Genomic DNA, 20,920 nt, shown 5'->3' on the forward strand with positions numbered 1-20,920 from the left:
AGTTTTGGGAAAGACATATATATAGTTGAACCGACAACCTAATTGGGAAAAAAATTGTTATTACAAACATGTACCAAAATGACGTGTTGTTGTTAATTAGAAGGAGAAATAAAAATATTGCTTGTATGAAAAATATTCGTATAAATATAAATGTCACATTTCTTTGTAACTGCAAGGAATAACAATCTACTGAGCTGAAGAACAGAGTCGTACTTCAAAAAAAGCCATATTAGGCACCTGCAAATGAGTCCGCGTTTTTTCCTGTGTCTTTCATCAAACACAGATGGTAAAAGTAAGTGTTGTTGGACAGCCAAAAGCATATCTTAAAATATATGACCATACCGAAGGTGAAATTGGTATCACGCATCTAATCTAGAGTTCTTCCAGTACAAAAGAATTACATTTGTCTTGAGGAAAGCAAATATGTATTTTCAACGACTAATTTTCTTTGTGCTAAGGTACAACAGAAGTTATGTCTGCTTTGCAGTATTTTTTGGGTCACAGACAACCATATTATAATCTGGAGATGCTACAAAACATCGATTGAACTATCAGCATGCTTCTAGAAGTATGAAGCAGAAATTTCACCCAGAACTGGCACTTTTGGCGACATGGGATGAAGCCAGACTGCAAGATAGCCCCCGCAGATTTTTTCTGAGGGAAGATCCAATTGATGTTAGCTTATATGAATGAACTTGTAAGTCCGCTGATCATGTTGTACACCTGTTGTGACCTATATTGACGTTCAACTACCCCAGCCTTCCAACACCTTTTCCTGCAAGTAGTGAACATCTGACATTGAAGATAACATCGTAACAATTAGTATTCATGTTCAAGACTTGAGCAGTTGCCTAATTCAGAACAAACAAACAAAAACCAGATGGTTGCAACAACCTGTGACGGCATGAGGTACAACTATATTTAAACAAATTGCACTACTCAACTCGAACCATATATTACACGGAGCTCACCCGAAATCATGAAGAATCTGTGTGATGTCTGGTTCGGAGATTAGAGACACGTGAAGGCATGTGTGGCTTCATACGTTCGGTGGGCAGGGCGCAATATATCATTTATCTCTGTATTCATACTTGAGAATCCAACCATCTATGTATGCATCTATTTTCTTCATCTATTTATCAGCAAGATCTGACTCTGCATCAATTAAGACTGCGTACCCATGAACTCCATATATGTAACACCAATTACCTCTGAGATAAAGCACGCCACATTGAGAAGAGATCAGACCAAAACCATATATGTATCGAGTGCCATCGAGATAAAGTATTGAACATTGAGAAGATGTCAAACCTGCGATTTAAGAAGCTTGAGGATGACCACACGTATATTCTAGTTCATAGGCATCGGCCGTGACGGTGAGGTGTCATGTGGTCTGAAAGGTGACTGCATCTGGCCGCCAGCGCATAAAGAGGCTTGATGCCTGATGGCGTGGGCGCTTAGAAAGGATTGGTGCAGCGGTACAACAAAGCAGGAGAAATAAGCGAGATGCTAGGGCTTTGGAACCTGGAGATCTTGTGCGGCTCGACAATGCTCAGCGGACGCAGCTATGAAGGAGCGAAGGCATGTGCGTAAAATAAAGAGAAACCACGTAAGATCAGGCATCCAACAACTTGGGATGGTTAGGAGGAGACCACGCTCAAATTCTCTATCCTTTTTTCTTCCAGGGGAAGAGGCCAAGGTGAGTACGGCTCACACGGTCGTAATGACTCCGTCACCATAAAAGATCAATTGCTCCGTCACCATGGGTGGTCTCAGCGGGTGACCCATCAATTGATAGTGGTTCAGTAACTCTTGAATCTGACATGAAAGAGAATAGCACATTGCTTACCAAGTGACATCCAATTCTTCAACGGTTGTCCCGGATGGCCTCAAACTTTGGCCGTTGTCCAATGGTGTAGATCGAGGAGGTAGACGGCCTACATGATACGTAGATGCCATAGGGAGCCACATCCAATTCTTTCGACTTGCAGTCTTGACAGGAATCAATCAGAGACGTAGTTCACTGATGGCATGATTGCAGAAAATCGTAGGTAAATAATCCTATGAGACCGGGTCTTTTTCTCCTTCTAATTAGACTCTTCCCAGAATAAGAGTCCTCCCAAATCTCAAAGCGCTTCTTCCCTGTTCAGTTATATCCTCCCAATTTATCTACTCATGGCTGCTCTATCCGCAGGCTGTGTTGAGCTCGTCACACAGCACATGGTCTTCAAGTCTTCGTCAAAATCAGCCGGATCAATTTAGCATGCACGTACACCTCATAGATCTGAATCGATTGTCACGGCCGTTGCCCAGAATGAGTATGATTGTATCACCCAGTACGTGCTGTTCTCTCCGTCGGCTGGCTGCAAGAAACACACAATTAGCAATAATACTTTCATGATCACGTAAACAGGTCTGCCAGCAGTCTGCTATAGTTATTTGGCCCGGCAATCTCGTCTGCCGTCAGGGCCGTCTAGTCTGCCTCAAACTTTCATTGGTACAAATCCGCTGCATCAACTATGCTGGGACAAATTCATGTGCTGAACTGAAAATATATGCTAGATTACTCCGTGGCAAGAAATTGAAAACTGATTAGAATCGAGATTTCTAGGTTGGAGAGGAACATGATCACAGGCTGCAGGAGAGGACGGATCTGATCGTACCCAATTCTTTAACAACTCAAACTTGGATGGAGCACCAACGTCATTGACATCCCAAAGAAAAGATGCGGCGAGACGGAGGGTGAGGAAGAGGCAGTAGGAGACGCATGATAATTCTCCTGGAGGGGTTGCAAACGGAACAACCTATGGGTATGATGGGGACGTAAAATTAAGCAGGAGAGTCTGGGCTGGAAACGTGTGGATGGGAGAACAATGGAGGGTTCTATTCATCCAACTAATACGCATAGATATTGAGATCTCAATGACGTTTTTTTCGAGATCTCAATGGCATTTTTTTCTCTCTAATAGACTATTAACATGCAGATTTGATGGACCGATCTACACCGTAATAACCTGGTCCCACCAGATTAACGGCCGGTAATTTTTAATTAACGTGGGAATTATTAAGGAGTCTGTAATTAATATAGGTAGGTATAGGTATAGATAGATAGATAGATAGATAGATTGTTAATTATTTAATTAATTAATTAGTAAGTTAATTAGTTAACTTAAATAACCTGCTTAATAACCTAATCAACCAGATTAGTTAATCAAATGGTGTTTAGTAAAACATGTATCAATGACATGCGGGTCCCATGGGCCCTTTTGACCAGTCAACGGTCCAGTCAAACGATGACTGTACATTTGACCAGGGCCCCACCTGCCAGCCCTTTAGACACACTCTGGGTACACTTCCTGTGTACCCATAGCATCTAAATACATATTTAATTTTGAATTAAATTAAATCCAGAAATTAGAAAATCATTTTAAATCTTTTAAAATTAATATAAAATAAACCGTAGTTCGGATGGAAAAACTTTGTACATGAAAGTTGCTCAGAGCGACGAGACGAATCCAGATACGCAGCCCGTCCGTCCGCCACACATCCCTAGCATAACAAACACGCAACTTTCCCTCTCCGGTTCATCTGTCCGAAAACGCGAAACACCGGGGATACTTTCCCGGATGTTTCCCTCCCTTTGCCGGTATCACCTATCCCTGCGTTAGATCACCCCTGGCACCGCGTATTGCCTTGTTATATGTTGTGATGCATCTGTTTGCATTGTATTCATTGTTTCTTCCCCCTCTTCTCTCCGGTAGACTACGAGACTGACGCCGCTGCTGGTGCCCGATCGACTACGTTGTTGACGACCCATCCTTCTTATAAGAGCAACCAGGCAAGCCCCTCCCCCCTTGATCACTAGATATCGCATATTCCTTCTCTCTACTACTTACATTAGAGTAGTGTAGCATGTTACTGGTTTTGGTTAATCATATTCTGTTGCATAGCCTGTCATTGTTGCTACAGTTGTTACCCTTACTGTAACGCCCACGATGCGGCTATATCTCCCACGTGTCGAGGCAGGACTTAGAGGCATAACCGCATAATGGTTTTGTCGCAAGAAGGGTCATCTTCACACAATCCCATGTAATGAACAAGAATGGGATAAAGAGTTGGCTTACAATCGCCACTTCACACAATACATAAATATCATCATACATCATCCAAAATACAAACATATAGACCGACTACGGTCAAAATCCAGATGAAAATAAGACAACCCCAAATGCTAGATCCCCGATCGTCCCAACTGGGCTCCACTACTGATCATCAGGAAAAGACACATAGTAACGACCACGTTCCTCGTCGAACTCCCACTTGAGATCGACGCCATCGTCTGCACTGGCATCGTCGGCACCTGCAACTGTTTTGGTAGAATCTGTGAGTCACGGGGACTCAGCAATCTCACACCCGCGAGATCAAGACTATTTAAGCTGGTAGGAAAGGATGGTGCAATGAGGTGGAGCTGCAGCGGCAAAAGCATATAAGGTGGCTAACTTGCGCAAATGAGAGCGAGAAGAGAAGCAACGGAACGGACGTCATCTAGCAATGACCAAGAAGGGGTCCTGAACACCTACTTGCGTCATGCATAACTCAGAACGTGTTCACTTCCCGGACTCCGCCGAGAAGAGACCATCACGGCTACACACGCAGTGGATGTATTTTAATTGGGTCAAGTGACAAGTTATCTACGACCGGACATTAACAAATTCCCATCTGCCTCATAACCGCGGGCACGGCTTTCGCAAGATAATACCCTGCAGGGGTGTCCCAACTTAGCCCATCATAAGCTCTCACGGTCAACGAAGGATAAACCTTCTCCCGGAAAGACCCGATCAGTCTCGGAATCCCGGTTTACAAGACATCTCGACAATGGTAAAACAAGACCAGCAAAGCCGCCCGAATGTGCCGACAAATCCCGATAGGAGCTGCACATATCTCGTTCTCAGGGCACACCGGATAAGTCAAGCTACGAGTAAAACCAGGCCTCGAGTTTCCCCGAGGTGGCCTCACAGGCTGCTCGGTTCGGACCAACACTCGAAGGAGCACTGGCCCGGGGGGGTTAAAATAAGATGACCCTCGGGCTCGCGAAAACCCGGGGGAAAAAGGTTTAGGTGGCAAATGGTAAAACCAAAGTTGGGCCTTGCTGGAGGAGTTTTATTCAAGGCGAACTGTCAAGGGGGTCCCATAAATCACCCGACCGTGTAAGGAACGCAAACTCAAGGAACATAATCCCGGTATAACAGTAACTAGGGCGGCAAGAGTGGAACAAAACACCAGGCATAAGGCCGAGCCTTCCACCCTTTACCAAAATATATAGATGCATTAATTAAATAAGAGATATTGTGATATCCCAACATATCCATGTTCCGACATGGAACAAACTTCAACTTCACCTGCAACTAGCAACGCTATAAGAGGGGCTGAGCAAAAGCGGTAACTTAGCCAAACAACGGTTTGCTAGGAGAGGATGGTTAGGGGCTGACATGGCTAAAATGGGAGACGTGATATAGCAAGTGATAGGTAGCGAGCATGGCAATAGAGCAAACAACTAGCATAGCAAAGATAGAAGTGATTTCGAGGGGTGGTCATCTTGCCTGCAAGATTCTCAGAGTTGTCGAAAGCTTGATCCTCATAAGCGTACTCGACAGGTTCCTCGTTCACGAACTCGTCTCCCGGCTCTACCCAAGACAAGAACACAAACAAACGGAACCACAATCAACAACGAGAAATGCACAAGCAACATGATGCAAAACATGTATGATATGCAAGATATGATATGCGATGCATATGCGAGCTCCGGAGGGGAAATGATGAACATGGCAGTAACTTGGCAAACCAAGCATGCCACTGGAAATATGAGATGATTTTGGTCGAAATCAATATAAAGATCACCGGAATCGGATGCACGGTTTGCAAATGGCAAGCAAAACAAGAATGACACTAATCTGCGATAAACAGCTAGATAGCACTTAAAATGCAACAAGCAACAATGCTACAGCACCCCAACATAGCAACAAAGCACATGACAGTAATCTACAGGAGATTCTTGCCAAAAGATGAACACTGAGCTACGGCTAGTTCACAACATATCAAGCTCAAACAAGCATGGCAAAAGTGCAAAAGATTACAGGTTCACAGACTTAGTGAAAAACTGGACATGGCAGAAAACAGCATCAGGTAGCAATGTTCAGAGCACCAAATCAACATGCTACAGGAACTTAACATAGCAAAACAAGGCATGGTAGTGTTCTAATAAATTCACATGACAAAAGTCCCTTACTGACCATAAGCCAAAAAGGACAAGAAGATATGATGGCAAGCATGTAAACATAGCAAGTTTTGTTATCAGGTTTCAGACTTGGCAGAAAACAGAGCATGGCAGAAATAATAATATGTAGGCCTGTTTGTGAGCTTGATGCACTCACTACAGAGCAATTCATGACAAACCAAGCATATCTACAGCAAGATGGCATGTTTATGAAGCTATCCATGGCAAGAACAATTGCATAGCATGTATGGATCAACTACAATAAGCTTGGCAAAAATGCATATCATGTTAAGAATCTGCCAGAAATATTTTATAGCAAAAGTAGAGCAAGATTTAGTCATGCTATGGCACTCCATAATTGCAAACAATTGCAGGTATGGATCAATTACAACAATATCTACAAAACATCCTTACTGAACATCTCCAAAATATGCATGGATCTCTCCGTAGCATCAAGTTTACATGGCAACAAAATTACAGCAGACGAGGACTTAGAGGAATCACAAGTCCCTGAAATCAGAAATATTACGGGGCCTACTTTGCATGCTTGTGCTAGTCACCACAGAGATCACAAAAATACATGGACTACACCACTGAAAATATGGCATGTCATACTTCAAAACACATGTAGAGCTCATGCTCAAAAGATGCACAGAATAAATGATACAAAAATGACAAATCTCCAAGTTCTGATAAGAACCAGAGAATAACAGCAACTAGCCCTCTTCCAACAGAGATTTGGGCATCAATATGACCTCTAATGAACATGGTGCAATTGAAAAAAATGAAGATCATCACGAGACGACCAATTTGACATATTACACGCGTGAATCGGAGCTACATGCACGGAGTTATCGCATCGCGAACAGGGCAAGATGCTGAGATAAATTAAGACTTGGAGAAAAATTAGGGCACGGGAAAAAGTCAACGGCACTGTTACCGATCGGATCTGGATCGCACGAGCTCCTCGAGCTCGAGCTCGGGCTCAGCCGGAGCGCTCGCCGGCGGGAGGAAGGAGGGCGGCGCGAGGAAGGCCGAAGGAGGAGATGGCCGGAGGTGCGGGTGCGCGGGCCCGGGAGGCGCCGGCGTCGGGCAGGCGGCGGGGACGGCGGCGAGCCCGGCGGCGGAGATGGCGGGGCCGGCGGCCGGCGCGGGAGGCGAGGCGGCGGCGGGCGCGCGGCGCGGGCGGCGGCGAACGGGCCGGCGGGCCCGCGGCGGGCTTCGCGGGCAGGCGCGGTGGAGAGGGCGGCGGCGACACGTGTCGCGATCTGGTTGGCCGGGCGGCGCGGCGGACGTTGTCCGGCCGGAGCGGACGCGTCCGGCGCGGCGCGGAGGGAGAGGGTTAGGGTTTCGTCTGTGATTCCGTTTTTCGGGGGAGATGGAGTTTTATAGGTAGAGGGAGCTAGGAGACTCCAAATGAGGTGCGGTTTTCGCCCACACGATCGTGATCGAACGACCTAGAGCATGGAAGAGAGTTTGGTGGGTTTTGGGCTGGTTTTAGAGGGGTTTTTTGCTGGATACTCAAATGGACTTGCGGATGCCCGGTTAACCGTTGGAGTACCAAACGACCTCCGAATGGAACGAAACTTGACCGGTGGTTTCCGGGTGGTATACTAGGGCCACATGACAAGCCTCGGTCCATTCCGAGAAAGTTTGACACACGCACACGAAAGAAAACAAGAGGGGTGCACCGGAGGAGATAGGAGCGCCGGATTGCAAAACGGACAATGGGGAAAATGCTCGGATGCATGAGACGAACACGTATGCGAATGCAATGCACATGATGACATGATATGAAAATGCAAGACATGACAAAAAAACAAAACGAAAGACAAACCCGACAACGGAGGGAAAACATATCACATAGCCGGAAATGGCAAGAGTCGGAGTTACAAATATGGCAAGTTACATGCGGGGTGTTACACTTACCTACAATCCTAAATGCTTAGTATAGGATGCTAGTATTCCATCAGTGGCCCTACATTCTTGTCCGTCTGCCATGCTATACTACTGGGCCGTGATCACTCGGGAGGTGATCACGGGCATATGCTATATACTTTGTACTGTTACACTACTTATGATACTGTTCAGAGATGGGGGCTGAAGGGGCAGGTGGCTCCATCCTGGTAGAGGTGGGCCTGGGTTCCCGACGGCCCCCGACTGTTACTTTGTGGCGGAGCGACAGGACAGGTTGAGACCACCTAGGAGAGAGGTGGGCCTGGCCCTGGTCGGCGTTCGCGGTTACTTCAAAATAACACGCTTAACAAGATCTTGGTATTTGATCTGAGTCTGGCCACTGGCCTATACGAACTAACCAACTACGCGGAAACAGTTATGGGCACTCGACATCATGGTATCAGCCAAAGACTTCTTGACATCAGCGACCGAGCGGCGCGCGCCGGATTGGACTGGAACGTCTGCTCTTGTATTAGGGAGGCTAGGTCTGCTTCCGGCCGCATTCGCAACGTGCAGGTGTGCAAAGGGCGATGGGCCCAGACCCCTGCGCCATAGGATTTAGACCGGCGTGCTGACCTCTCTGTTGTGCCTAGGTAGGGCTGCGACGTGTTGATCTTACGAGGCCGGGCATGACCCAGGAAAGTGTGTCCAGCCAAATGGGATCGAGCGTGTTGGGTAATGTGGTGCACCTCTGCAGGGAAGTTTATCTATTCGAATAGCCGTGATCCTCGGTAACAGGACGACCCAGAGTTGTACCTTGACCTTATGACAACTAGAACCGGATACTTAATAAAACACACCCTTCCAAGTGCCAGATACCACCCGGTGATTGCTCTCTCACAGGTCGACGAGGAGAGGATCGTTGGGTTAGGATTATGCTATGCGATGATACTTGGTGAACTTATCATCTACTCTCTTCTACATGCTGCAAGATGGAGGCTGCCAGAAGCGTAGTCTTCGACAGGACTAGCTATCCCCCCTCTTATTCTGGCATTCTGCAGTTCAATCCACCGATATTGCCTCCTTACACATATACCCATGCATATATACTGTAGAGCCTTGCTTGCGAGTACTTTGGATGAGTACTCACGGTTGCTTTTCTCCCTCTTTTCCCCCTTTCCCTTCTACCTGGTTGTCGCAACCAGATGCTGGAGCCCAGGAGCCAGACGCCACCGTCGACGACGACTCCTACTACACCGGAGGTGCCTACTACTACGTGCAGGCCGCTGACGACAGCCAGGAGTAGTTTAGGAGGATCCCAGGCAGGAGGCCTGCGCCTCCTTCGATTTGTATCCCAGTTTGTGCTAGCCATCTTATGGCAACTTGTTTAACTTATGTCTGTACTCAGATATTGTTGCTTCCGCTGACTTGTCTATGATCGAGCACTTGTATTCGAGCCCTCGAGGCCCCTGGCTTGTATTATGATGCTTGTATGACTTATTTTATTTTAGAGTTGTGTTGTGATATCTTCCCGTGAGTCCCTGATCTTGATCGTACACGTTTGCGTGTATGATTAGTGTACGATTGAATCGGGGGCGTCACAGAGGCGTAGGATGAAGATGGTCTCTCTCAAACAACCCTGCAACCAAATAACAAAGAGTCTCTTGTGTCCCCAACACACCCAATACAGTGGTAAGTTGTATAGGTGCACTAATTCGGCGAAGAGATGGTGATACAAGTGCAATATGGATGGTAGATATATGTTTTTGTAATCTGAAAATATAAAAACAGCAAGGTAACTGATGATAAAAGTGAGCACAAACGGTATCGCAATGCTAGGAAACAAGGCCTAGGGTTCATACTTTCACTAGTGCAAGTTCTCTCAACAATAATAAGATAACTGGATCATATAACTGAAGGAAATATGCCCTAGAGGCAATAATAAAGTTATTATTTATTTCCTTATTTCATGATAAATGTTTATTATTCATGCTAGAATTGTATTAACCGGAAACTTAGTACATGTGTGGATACATAGACAAACAGAGTGTCACTAGTATGCCTCTACTTGACTAGCTCGTTGAATCAAAGATGGTTAAGTTTCCTAGCCATAGACATGAGTTGTATTTGATTAACGGGATCACATCATTAGAGAATGATGTGATTGACTTGACCCATTCCACTAGCTTAGCACTTGATCGTTTAGTATGTTGCTATTGCTTTCTTCATGACTTATACATGTTCCTGTGACTATGAGATTATGCAACTCCCGAATACCGGAGGAACACTTTGTGTGCTACCAAATGTCACAACGTAACTGGGTGATTATAAAGGTGCTCTACAGGTGTCTCCGATGGTACTTGTTTAGTTGGCATAGATCGAGATTAGGATTTGTCACTCCAATTGTCGGAGAGGTATCTCTGGGCCCTCTCGGTAATGCACATCACTATAAGCCTTGCAAGCAATGCAACTAATGAGTTAGTTGTGGGATGATGCATTACGGAACGAGTAAAGAGACTTGCCGATAACGAGATTGAGCTAGGTACTAAGATACCGACGATCGAATCTCGGGCAAGTAACATACCGATGACAAAGGGAACAACATATGTTGTTATGCGGTTTGACCGATAAAGATCTTCGTAGAATATGTAGGAACCAATATGAGCATCCTGGTTCCGCTATTGGTTATTGACCGGAGACATGTCTCGGTCATGTCTACATAGTTCTCGAACCCGTAGGGTCCGCACGCTTAAAGTTCTGTGACAATCGGTATTATGAGTTTTTGTGTTTTGATGTACCGAAGCTAGTTCGGAGTCCCGGATATGATCACGGACATGACAAGGAGTCTCGAAATGGTCGAGACGTAAAGATCGATATATTGGACGACTATGTTCGAACACCGGAAGTGTTTTGGGAGGTTTCGGACATATACCGGAGTACCAGGGGATTACCGGAACCCCCCGGGGAGTATAATGTGCCTATTGGGCCTTGGTGTAGAAGAGGAGGGGCGGCCAAGGCAGGCCGCGCGCCCCCTCCCCCTCAAGTCCGAATTGGACAAGGAGGGGGGCGGCACCCCCCTTTCCTTCCCCTCTCTCTCCTCCTTCCCCCTTCTCCTACTCCTACTAGGAAAGGAGGAGTCCTACTCCCGGTGGGAGTAGGACTTCCCCCTTGGCGGGCCCTCCTCCTGGCCGGCCACCTCCCCCCTAGCTCCTTTATATACGGGGGCAGGGGGCACCCCATGACAGAACAATTGATCATTGATCTCTTAGCCGTGTGCGGTGCCCCCTCCACCATAATCCACCTCGGTCATATCGTAGCGGTGCTTAGGCGAAGCCCTGCATCGGTAGCATCATCATCACTGTCACCACACTGTCGTGCTGACGAAGCTCTTCCCAGAAGCTCTACTGGATCGTGAGTTCGCGGGACGTCACCGAGCTGAACGTGTGCTGAACACGGAGGTGTCGTACGTTCGGTGCTGAGGACCGGTCGATCGTGAAGACATACGACTACATCAACTGTGTTGTTATAACACTTCCGCTTACGGTCTATGAGGGTACGTAGACGACACTCTCCCCTCTCGTTGCTATGCATCACCATGATCTTGCGTGTGCGTAGGAATTTTTTTGAAATTACTACGTTCCCAGCAGTGGCATCCGAGCCAGGTTTATGCGTAGATGTTATATGCACGAGTAGAACACAAGTGAGTTGTGGGCGATACAACTCATACTGCTTACCAGCATGTCATACTTTGGTTCGGCAGTATTGTTGGATGAAGCGGCCCGGACCGACATTACGCGTACGCTTACGCGAGACTGGTTCTACCAACGTGCTTTGCACACAGGTGGCTGGCGGGTGTTAGTTTCTCCAACTTTACTTGAACCGAGTGTGGCTACGCCCGGTCCTTGTGAAGGTTAAAACAACACTAACTTGACGAAATATCGTTGTGGTTTTGATGCGTAGGTAAGAACGGTTCTTGCTCAGCCCATAGCAGCCACGTAAAACTTGCAACAACAAAGTAGAGGACGTCTAAATTGTTTTTGCAGGGCATGTTGTGATGTGATATGGTCAAGGCATGATGCTATATTTATTGTATGAGATGATCATGTTTTGTAACGGAGTTATCGGCAACTAGCAGGAGCCATATGGTTGTCGCTTTATTGTATGCAATGCAATCGCCCTGTAATTGCTTTACTTTATCACTAAGTGGTAGCGATAGTCGTAGAAGCAATAGTTGGCGAGACGACAACGATGCTACGATGGAGATCAAGGTGTCGCGCCGATGACGATGGTGATCATGACGGTGCTTTGGAGATGGAGATCAAAGGCACAAGATGATGATGGCCATATCATATCACTTATATTGATTGCATGTGATGTTTATCCTTTATGCATCCTATTCTGCTTTGTTTGACGGTAGCATTATAAGATGATCTCTCACTAAATTTCAAGGTAAAAGTGTTCTCCCTGAGTATGCACCGTTGCCAAAGTTCATCGTGCCGAGACACCACGTGATGATCGGGTGTGATAAGCTCAACGTTCATCTACAAAGGGTGTAAGACAGTTTCGCACACGCAGAATACTCGAGTTAAACTTGATGAGCCTAGCATATGCAGATATGGCCTCGGAACACTGAGACCGAAAGGTCGAGCGTGAATCATATACTAGATATGATCAACATAGTGATGTTCACCATTGAAAACTACTCCATCTCACGTGATGATCGGTTATGGTTTAGTTGATATGGATCACGTGATCACTTAGATGATTAGAGGGATGTCTATCTAAGTGGGAGTTCTTAAGTAATATGATTAATTGAACTTTAATTTATCATGAACTTAGTCCTGGTAGTATTAGCATATCTATGTTGTAGATCAATAGCTCGCGTTTAGCTCCCCTGTTTTATTTTTGATATGTTCCTAGAGAAAACTAAGTTGAAAGATGTTAGTAGCAATGATGCAGATTGGATCTCTGATCTGAGGATTATCCTCATTGCTGCACAGAAGAATTATATCCTTGATGCACCGCTAGGTGACAGACCGATTGCAGGAGTAAATGCAGACGTTATGAACGTTTGGCAAGCTCGATATGATGACTACTTGATAGTTTAGTGCAACATGCTTTACGGCTTAGAATCGGGGCTTCAAAGACGTTTTTGAAACGCCACAGAACATATGAGATGTTCCAAGAGTTGAAATTAGTATTTTAGACTCATGCCCATGTCGAAAGGTATGAGACCTTTGACAAGTACTTTGGCTACAAGATGGAGGAGAATAGCTCAGCTAGTGAGCATGTGCTCAGAATGTCTGAGTACTACAATCACTTGAATCAAGTGGGAGTTAATCTTCCAGATAAGATAGTGATTGACAGAGTTCTCTAGTCACTATCACCAAGTTACTAGAATTTCGTGATGAACTATAATATGCAAGGGATAACAGAAACGATTCCCAAGCTCTTCGTGATGCTGAAATCGACGAAGGTAGAAATCAAGAAAAGCATCAAGTGTTGATGGTTGACAAGACCACTAGTTTCAAAAAAATGGCAAAGGGAAGAAGGGGAACTTCAAAAAGAATGGCAAGCAAGTTGCTGCCCCCGTGAAGAAGCCCAAAGCTAGACCCAAGCCTAAAACTGAGTGCTTCTACTGCAAAGGAAATGGTCACTGGAAGTGGAACTGCCCTAGATACTTGGCGGATAAGAAGGATGGCAAAGTGAACAAAGGTATATTGGATATACTTGTTATTGATGTGTACTTTACTAGTGTTTATAGCAACCCCTCAACATTTGATACTGGTTCAGTTGCTAAGAGTAGTAACTCGAAACGGGAGTTGCAGAATGAACAGAAACTAGTTAAGGGCGAGGTGACGATGTGTGTTGGAAGTAGTTCCAAGATTGATATGATCATCATCGCACACTCCCTATACTTTCGGGATTAGTGTTGAACCTAAATATGTGTTATTTGGTGTTTGCATTGAGCATGAATATGATTTGATCATGTTTATTGCAATACGGTTATTCATTTAAGTTAGAGAATAATTGTTGTTCTGTTTACATGAATAAAACCTTCTATGGTCATACGCCCAATGAAAATGGTTTGTTGGATCTCGATCGTAATGATACACATATTCATAATATTGAAGCCAAAAGATCCAAAGTTAATAATGATAATGCAACTTATTTGTGGCACTGCCGTTCAGGTCATATTGGTGTAAAGCGCATGAAGAAACTCCATGCTGATGGGATTTTGGAATCACTTGATTGTGAATCACTTGATGCTTGCGAACCATGCCTTATGGGCAAGATGACTAAGACTCTGTTCTCCGGAACAATGGAGCGAGCAACTGACTTATCGGAAATAATACATGCTGATGTATGCGATCCGATGAGTGTTGAGGCTCGCGGCGGGTATCATTATTTTCTGACTTTCACAAATGATTTGAGTAGATATGGGTATATCTACTTAATGAAACATAAGTCTGAAACATTTGAAAAATTCATATAATTTCAGAGTGAAGTGGAAAATCATCGTAACAAGAAAATAAAGTTTCTACGATCAGATCGTGGAGGAGAATATTTGAGTTACAAGTTTGGTCTTCATTTGAAACAATGCAGAATAGTTTCGCAACTCACGCCACCTGGAACACCACAGCTTAATGGTGTGTCCGAACATCGTAACCGTACTTTATTAAATATGGTGCAATCTATGATGTCTCTTACCGATTTACCACTATCGCTTTGGGGTTATGCACTAGAGACAACTGCATTCACGTTAAATAGGGCACCATCTAAATCCGTTGAGACGACACCATATGAACTGTGGTTTGGCAAGAAACCAAAGTTGTCATTTCTTAAAGTTTGGGGTTGCGATGCTTATGTGAAAAGGTTTCATCCTGATAAGCTCAAACCCAAATCGGAGAAATGTGTCTTCATAGGATACCCAAAGGAGACGGTTGGGTACACCTTCTATCACAAATCCGAAGGCAAGACATTCGTTGCTAAGAATGGATCCTTTCTAGAGAAGAAGTTTCTCTCGAAAGAAGTGAGTGGGAGGAAAGTAGAACTTGATGAGGTAACTGTACCTGCTCCCTTATTGGAAAGTAGTTCATCACAGAAATCTATTCATGTGACTCCTACACCAATTAGTGAGGAAGCTAATGATGATGATCATGTAACTTCAGATCAAGTTACTACTGAACCTCGTAGGTCAACCAGAGTAAGATCCGCACCAGAGTGTTACGGTAATCCTGTTCTGGAGGTCATGTCACTAGACCATGACGAACCTACGAACTATGAGGAAGCGATGATGAGCCCAGATTCCGCGAAATGGCTTGAGGCCATGAAATCTGAGATGTGATCCATGTATGAGAACAAGGTGTGGACTTTGGTTGACTTTCCCGATGATCGGCAAGCCATAGAAAATAAATGGATCTTCAAGAGGAAGATGGACGCTGATAGTAGTATTACTATCTACGAAGCTAGACTTGTCGAAAAAGGTTTTTGACAAAATTCAAGGTGTTGACTACGATGAGATTTTCTCACTCGTAGCGATGCTTAATTCTGTCCGAATCATGTTAGCAAATTGCCACATTTTATGAAATCTGGCAAATGGATGTCAAAACTACATTCCTTAATGAATTTCTTAAAGAAGAGTTGTATATGATGCAACAAGAAGGTTTTGTCGACCCTAAAGGTGCTAAAAAATGTGCAAGCTCCAGCGATCCATCTATGGACTGGTGCAAGCATCTCGGAGTTGGAATATACGCTTTGATGAGTTGATCAAAGCATATAGTTTTATACGGACTTGCGGTGAAGCCTGTATTTGCAAGAAAGTGAGTGGGAGCACTACAGCATTTCTGATAAGTATATGTGAATGACATATTGTTAATCAGAAATAATGCAGAATTTTTTGGAAAGCATAAAGGAGTATTTGAAAGGAGTTTTTCAAAGAAAGACCTCAGTGAAGCTGCTTACATATTGAGCATCAAGATCTATAGAGATAGATCAAGACGCTTGTTAAGTCTTTTTAATGAGTACATACCTTGACAAGATTTTTAAGTAGTTCAAAATGGAACAGTCAAAGAAAGAGTTCTTGCCTGTGTTACAAGGTGTGAAATTGAGTAAGACTCAAAGCCCGACCACGGCAGAAGATAGAAAGAGAATGAAAGTCATTCCCTATGCCTCAGCCATAGGATCTATAAAGTATGCCATGGTGTGTACCAGATCTATTGTATACCCTACACTGAGTTTTGCAAGGGAGTACAATAGTGATCTAGGAGTAGATCACTGGACAGCGGTCAAAAATTATCCTTAGTGGAATAAGGATATGTTTCTCGATTATGGAGGTGACAAAAGGTTTGTCATAAAAGGGTTACGTCGATGCAAGTTTTGACACTTATCCAGATGACTCTAAGTCTCAATCTGGATACATATTGAAAGTGGGAGCAATTAGCTATAGTAGCTCCGTGCAGAGCATTGTTGACATAGAAATTTGCAAAATACATACGGATCTAAATTTGGCAGACCCGTTGACTAAGCTTCTCTCACAAGCAAAACATGATCACACCTTAGTACTCTTTGGGTGTTAATCATATGGCGATGTGAACTAAGATTACTGACTCTAGTAAACCCTTTGAGTGTTGGTCACATGGCGATGTGAACTATGGGTGTTAATCATATGGTGATATGAACTATTTGTGTTAAATCACATGGCAATGTGAACTAGATTATTGACTCTAGTGCAAGTGGGAGACTGAAGGAAATATGCCCTAGAGGCAATGATAAAGTTATTATTTATTTCCTTATTTCATGATAAATGTTTATTATTCATGCTAGAATTGAATTAACCGGAAACTTAGTACATGTGTGGATACATAGACAAACAGAGTGTCACTAGTATGCCTCTACTTGACTAGCTCGTTGAATCAAAGATGGTTAAGTTTCCTAGCCATAGACATGAGTTGTCATTTGATTAACGGGATCACATCATTAGAGAATGATGTGATTGACTTGACCCATTCCGCTAGCTTAGCACTTGATCGTTTAGTATGTTGCTATTGCTTTCTTCATGACTTATACATGTTCCTGTGACTATGAGATTATGCAACTCCCGAATACCAGAGGAACACTTTGTGTGCTACCAAATGTCACAACGTAAATGGGTGATTATAAAGGTGCTCTACAGGTGTCTTCGATGGTACTTGTTGAGTTGGCATAGATCGAGATTAGGATTTGTCACTCCGATTGTTTGAGAGGTATCTCTGGGCCCTCTCGGTAATGCACATCACTATAAGCCTTGCAAGCAATGCAACTAATGAGTTAGTTGCGGGATGATGCATTACGAAACGAGTAAAGAGACTTGCCAGTAACGAGATGGAGCTAGGTATTAAGATACCGACGATCGAATCTCGGACAAGTAACATACCGATGACAAAGGGAACAACGTATGTTGTTATGCGGTTTGACCGATAAAGATCTTCGTAGAATATGTAGGAACCAATATGAGCATCCAGGTTCCGCTATTGGTTATTGATCGGAGACATGTCTCGGTCATGTCTACATAGTTCTCGAACCCGTAGGGTCCGCACGCTTAAAGTTCTGTGACGATCAGTATTATGAGTTTTTGAGTTTTGACGTACCGAATGTAGTTCGGAGTCCCGGATATGATCACGGACATGACGAGGTGTCTCGAAATGGTCGAGAAGTAAAGATTGATATATTGGACGACTATGTTCGGACACCGGAAGTGTTTCGGGAGGTTTCGGACATACACCGGAGTACCGGGGGATTACCGGAACCCCCCGGGGAGTATAATGGGCCTATTGGGCCTTGGTGGAGAAGAGGAGGGGCGGCCAGGGCAGGCCGCACCCCCCTCCCCCTCTAGTCCAAATTGGACAAGGAAGGGGCGGCGCCCCCCTTTCCTTCCCCTCTCTCTCCTCCTTCCCCCTTCTCCTACTACTAGGAAAGGACGAATCCTACTCCTGTTGGGAGTAGGACTTCCCCCTTGGCGCGCCCTCCTCCTGGCCGGCCGCCTCCCCCTAGCTCCTTTATATACGGGGACTGGGGGCACCCCAAGACAGAACAATTGATCATTGATCTCTTAGGCGTGTGCGGTGCCCCCCTCCACCATAATCCACCTCGGTCATATCGTAGCGGTGCTTAGGCGAAGCCCTGCGTCGATAGCATCATCATCACCGTCACCACGCCGTCGTGCTGACGAAGCTCTTCCCGGAAGCTCTACTGGATCGTGAGTTCGCGGGACGTCACCGAGCTGAATGTGTGCTGAACGCGGAGGTGTCGTACGTTCGGTGCTGAGGATCGGTCGATCGTGAAGACGTACGACTACATCAACTGCGTTGTTATAACGCTTCCGCTTACGGTCTATGAGGGTACATAGATGACACTCTCCCCTCTCGTTGCTATGCATCACAATGATCTTACGTGTGCGTAGGAATTTTTTTGAAATGACTGCGTTCCCAACAATAACTATCCCTCAACATGCAACAAAGAGTCACTCCAAAGTCACTAATAGCGGGGAACAGACGAAGAGATTATGGTAGTGTACGAAACCACCTCAAAGTTATCCTTTCTGATCGATCTATTCAAGAGTCTGTAGTAAAATAAGATGAAGCTATTCTTTCCGTTCGATCTATCCTAGAGTTCATACTAGAATAACACCTTAAGACGCAAATAAACCAAAACCCTTATGTCACCTAGATACTCCAATGTCACCTCAAGTATCCGTGGGTAGGATTATACGATATGCATCACACAATCTCAGATTCATCTATTCAACCAACACAAAGAACTTCAAAGAGTGCCCCAAATTTTCCACCAGAGAATCAATACGAAAACGTGTGCCAACCCCTATGCATAAGTTCACGAGGTTACGGAACCCGCAAGTTGATCACCCAAACATACATCAAGTACATCACGTGATATCCCATTTTCACCATAGATAAGCACATGCAAGACATACATCAAGTGTTCTCAAATCCTTAAAGACTCAATCCGATAATATAACTTCAAAGGGAAAACTCAATCCATCACAAGAGAGTAGAGGGGGAGAAACATCATAAGATCCAACTATAATAGCAAAGCTCGCGATACATCAAGATCGTACCACCTCAAGAACACGAGAGAGAGAGAGAGATCAAACACATAGCTACTAGTACATACCCTCAGCCCCGAGGGTGAATGATACGTCTCCGTCGTATCTATAATTTTTTATTGTTCCATGCCAATATTATTCAATTTTCATATACTTTTGGCAACTTTTTATACTATTTTTGGGACTAACATATTGATCCAGTGCCCAGTGCCAGTTCCTGTTTGTTGCATGTTTTATGTTTTGCAGAAACCCTATATCAAACGGAATCCAAAAGGAATAAAAACGGATGGAGAATATTTTTGGAATATTTGGGAAATATGGGAGGAAGAATCAACGCGAGACGGTGCCCGAGGTGGCCACGAGGCAGGGGGCGCGCCTGCCCCCTGGGCGCGCCCCTGACCCTCGTGGGCCCCTAGTAAGGCGGTTGCTGCTCTTCTTTGGCCGCAAGAAAGCTATTTTTGGGGGGGGGGGAACTTGGCTAGGGTTTCAATCCAATCCGAGTTACGGATCTCCAGATATATAAGAAACGGCGAAAGGGCAGAATACCAGAACGCAGAAACAGAGAGAGACAGATCCAATCTCGGAGGGGCTCTCGCCCCTCCCATGCCATGGAGGCCAAGGACCAGAGGGGAAAGCCTTCTCCCATCTAGGTAGGAGGTCAAGGAAGAAGAAGAAGAAGGGGGGCCCTCTCCCCCTCTCTTCCGGTGGCGCCGGAACGCTGTCGTGGCCACCATCATCATCACCGCGATCTTCACCAACACCTCTGCCATCTTCACCAACATCTCCATCACCTTCCCCCCTCTATCTACAGCGGTCCACTCTCCCGCAACCCGCTATACCCTCTACTTGAACATGGTGCTTTATGCTTCATATTATTATCCAATGATGTGTTGCCATCCTATGATGTCTGAGTAGATTTTCGTTGTCCTATCGGTGGTTGATGAATTTCTATGGTTGATTTAATCTGCTTGTGGTTATGTTGCTGTCCTTTGGTGCCCATCATATGAGCGCGCGCGTGGATCACACCATAGGGTTAGTTGTATGTTGATAGGACTATGTATTGGAGGGCAAGAGTGACAGAAGCTTCTACCTAGCATAGAAACTGATGCATACGGGATTGAAGGGGGACCAATATAACTTAATGCTATGGTTGGGTTTTACCTTAATGAACGTTAGTAGTTGCGGACGCTTGCTAATAGTTCCAATCATAAGTGCATAGAATTCCAAGTCAGGGATGACATGCTAGCAGTGGCCTCTCCCACATGAAACTTGCTATCGGTCTAGTAAAGTAGTCAATTGCTTAGGGACAATTTCGCAACTCCTACCACCACTTTTCCACACTCGCTATACTAACTTTATTGCTTCTTTACCTAAACAACCCCTACTTTTTATTTACGCGCTCTTTATTATCTTGCAAACCTATCCAAAAACACCTACAAAGTACTTCTAGTTTCATACTTGTTCTAGGTAAAGCGAACGTTAAGCGTGCGTAGAGTTGTATCGGTGGTCGATAGAACTTGAGGGAATATTTGTTCTACCTTTAGCTCCTTGTTGGGTTCGACACTTACTTATCGAAAGAGGCTACAATTGATCCCCTATACCTGTGGGTTATCAAGACCTTTTTCTGGCGCCGTTGCCGGGGAGCAATA

At 44.9% G+C, this 20,920-nt stretch overlaps 1 long non-coding RNA gene across 1 annotated transcript; it reads right to left on the reverse strand.

Moving 5' to 3' along the window:
• Nucleotides 1-256: 256 nt before the first annotated feature.
• Nucleotides 257-2,834, reverse strand: LOC123169972 (uncharacterized). The gene is made up of 4 exons (XR_006484998.1): nt 2,664-2,834; nt 1,312-2,363; nt 972-1,211; nt 257-792 (listed from the first exon to the last, which is right to left on the reverse strand). It is a non-coding gene; the product is annotated as an uncharacterized lncRNA (long non-coding RNA).
• Nucleotides 2,835-20,920: the final 18,086 nt, after the last annotated feature.

This window comes from Triticum aestivum, chromosome 7D, assembly GCF_018294505.1.
Source record: "Triticum aestivum cultivar Chinese Spring chromosome 7D, IWGSC CS RefSeq v2.1, whole genome shotgun sequence".
NCBI lineage: Eukaryota > Viridiplantae > Streptophyta > Magnoliopsida > Poales > Poaceae > Triticum > Triticum aestivum.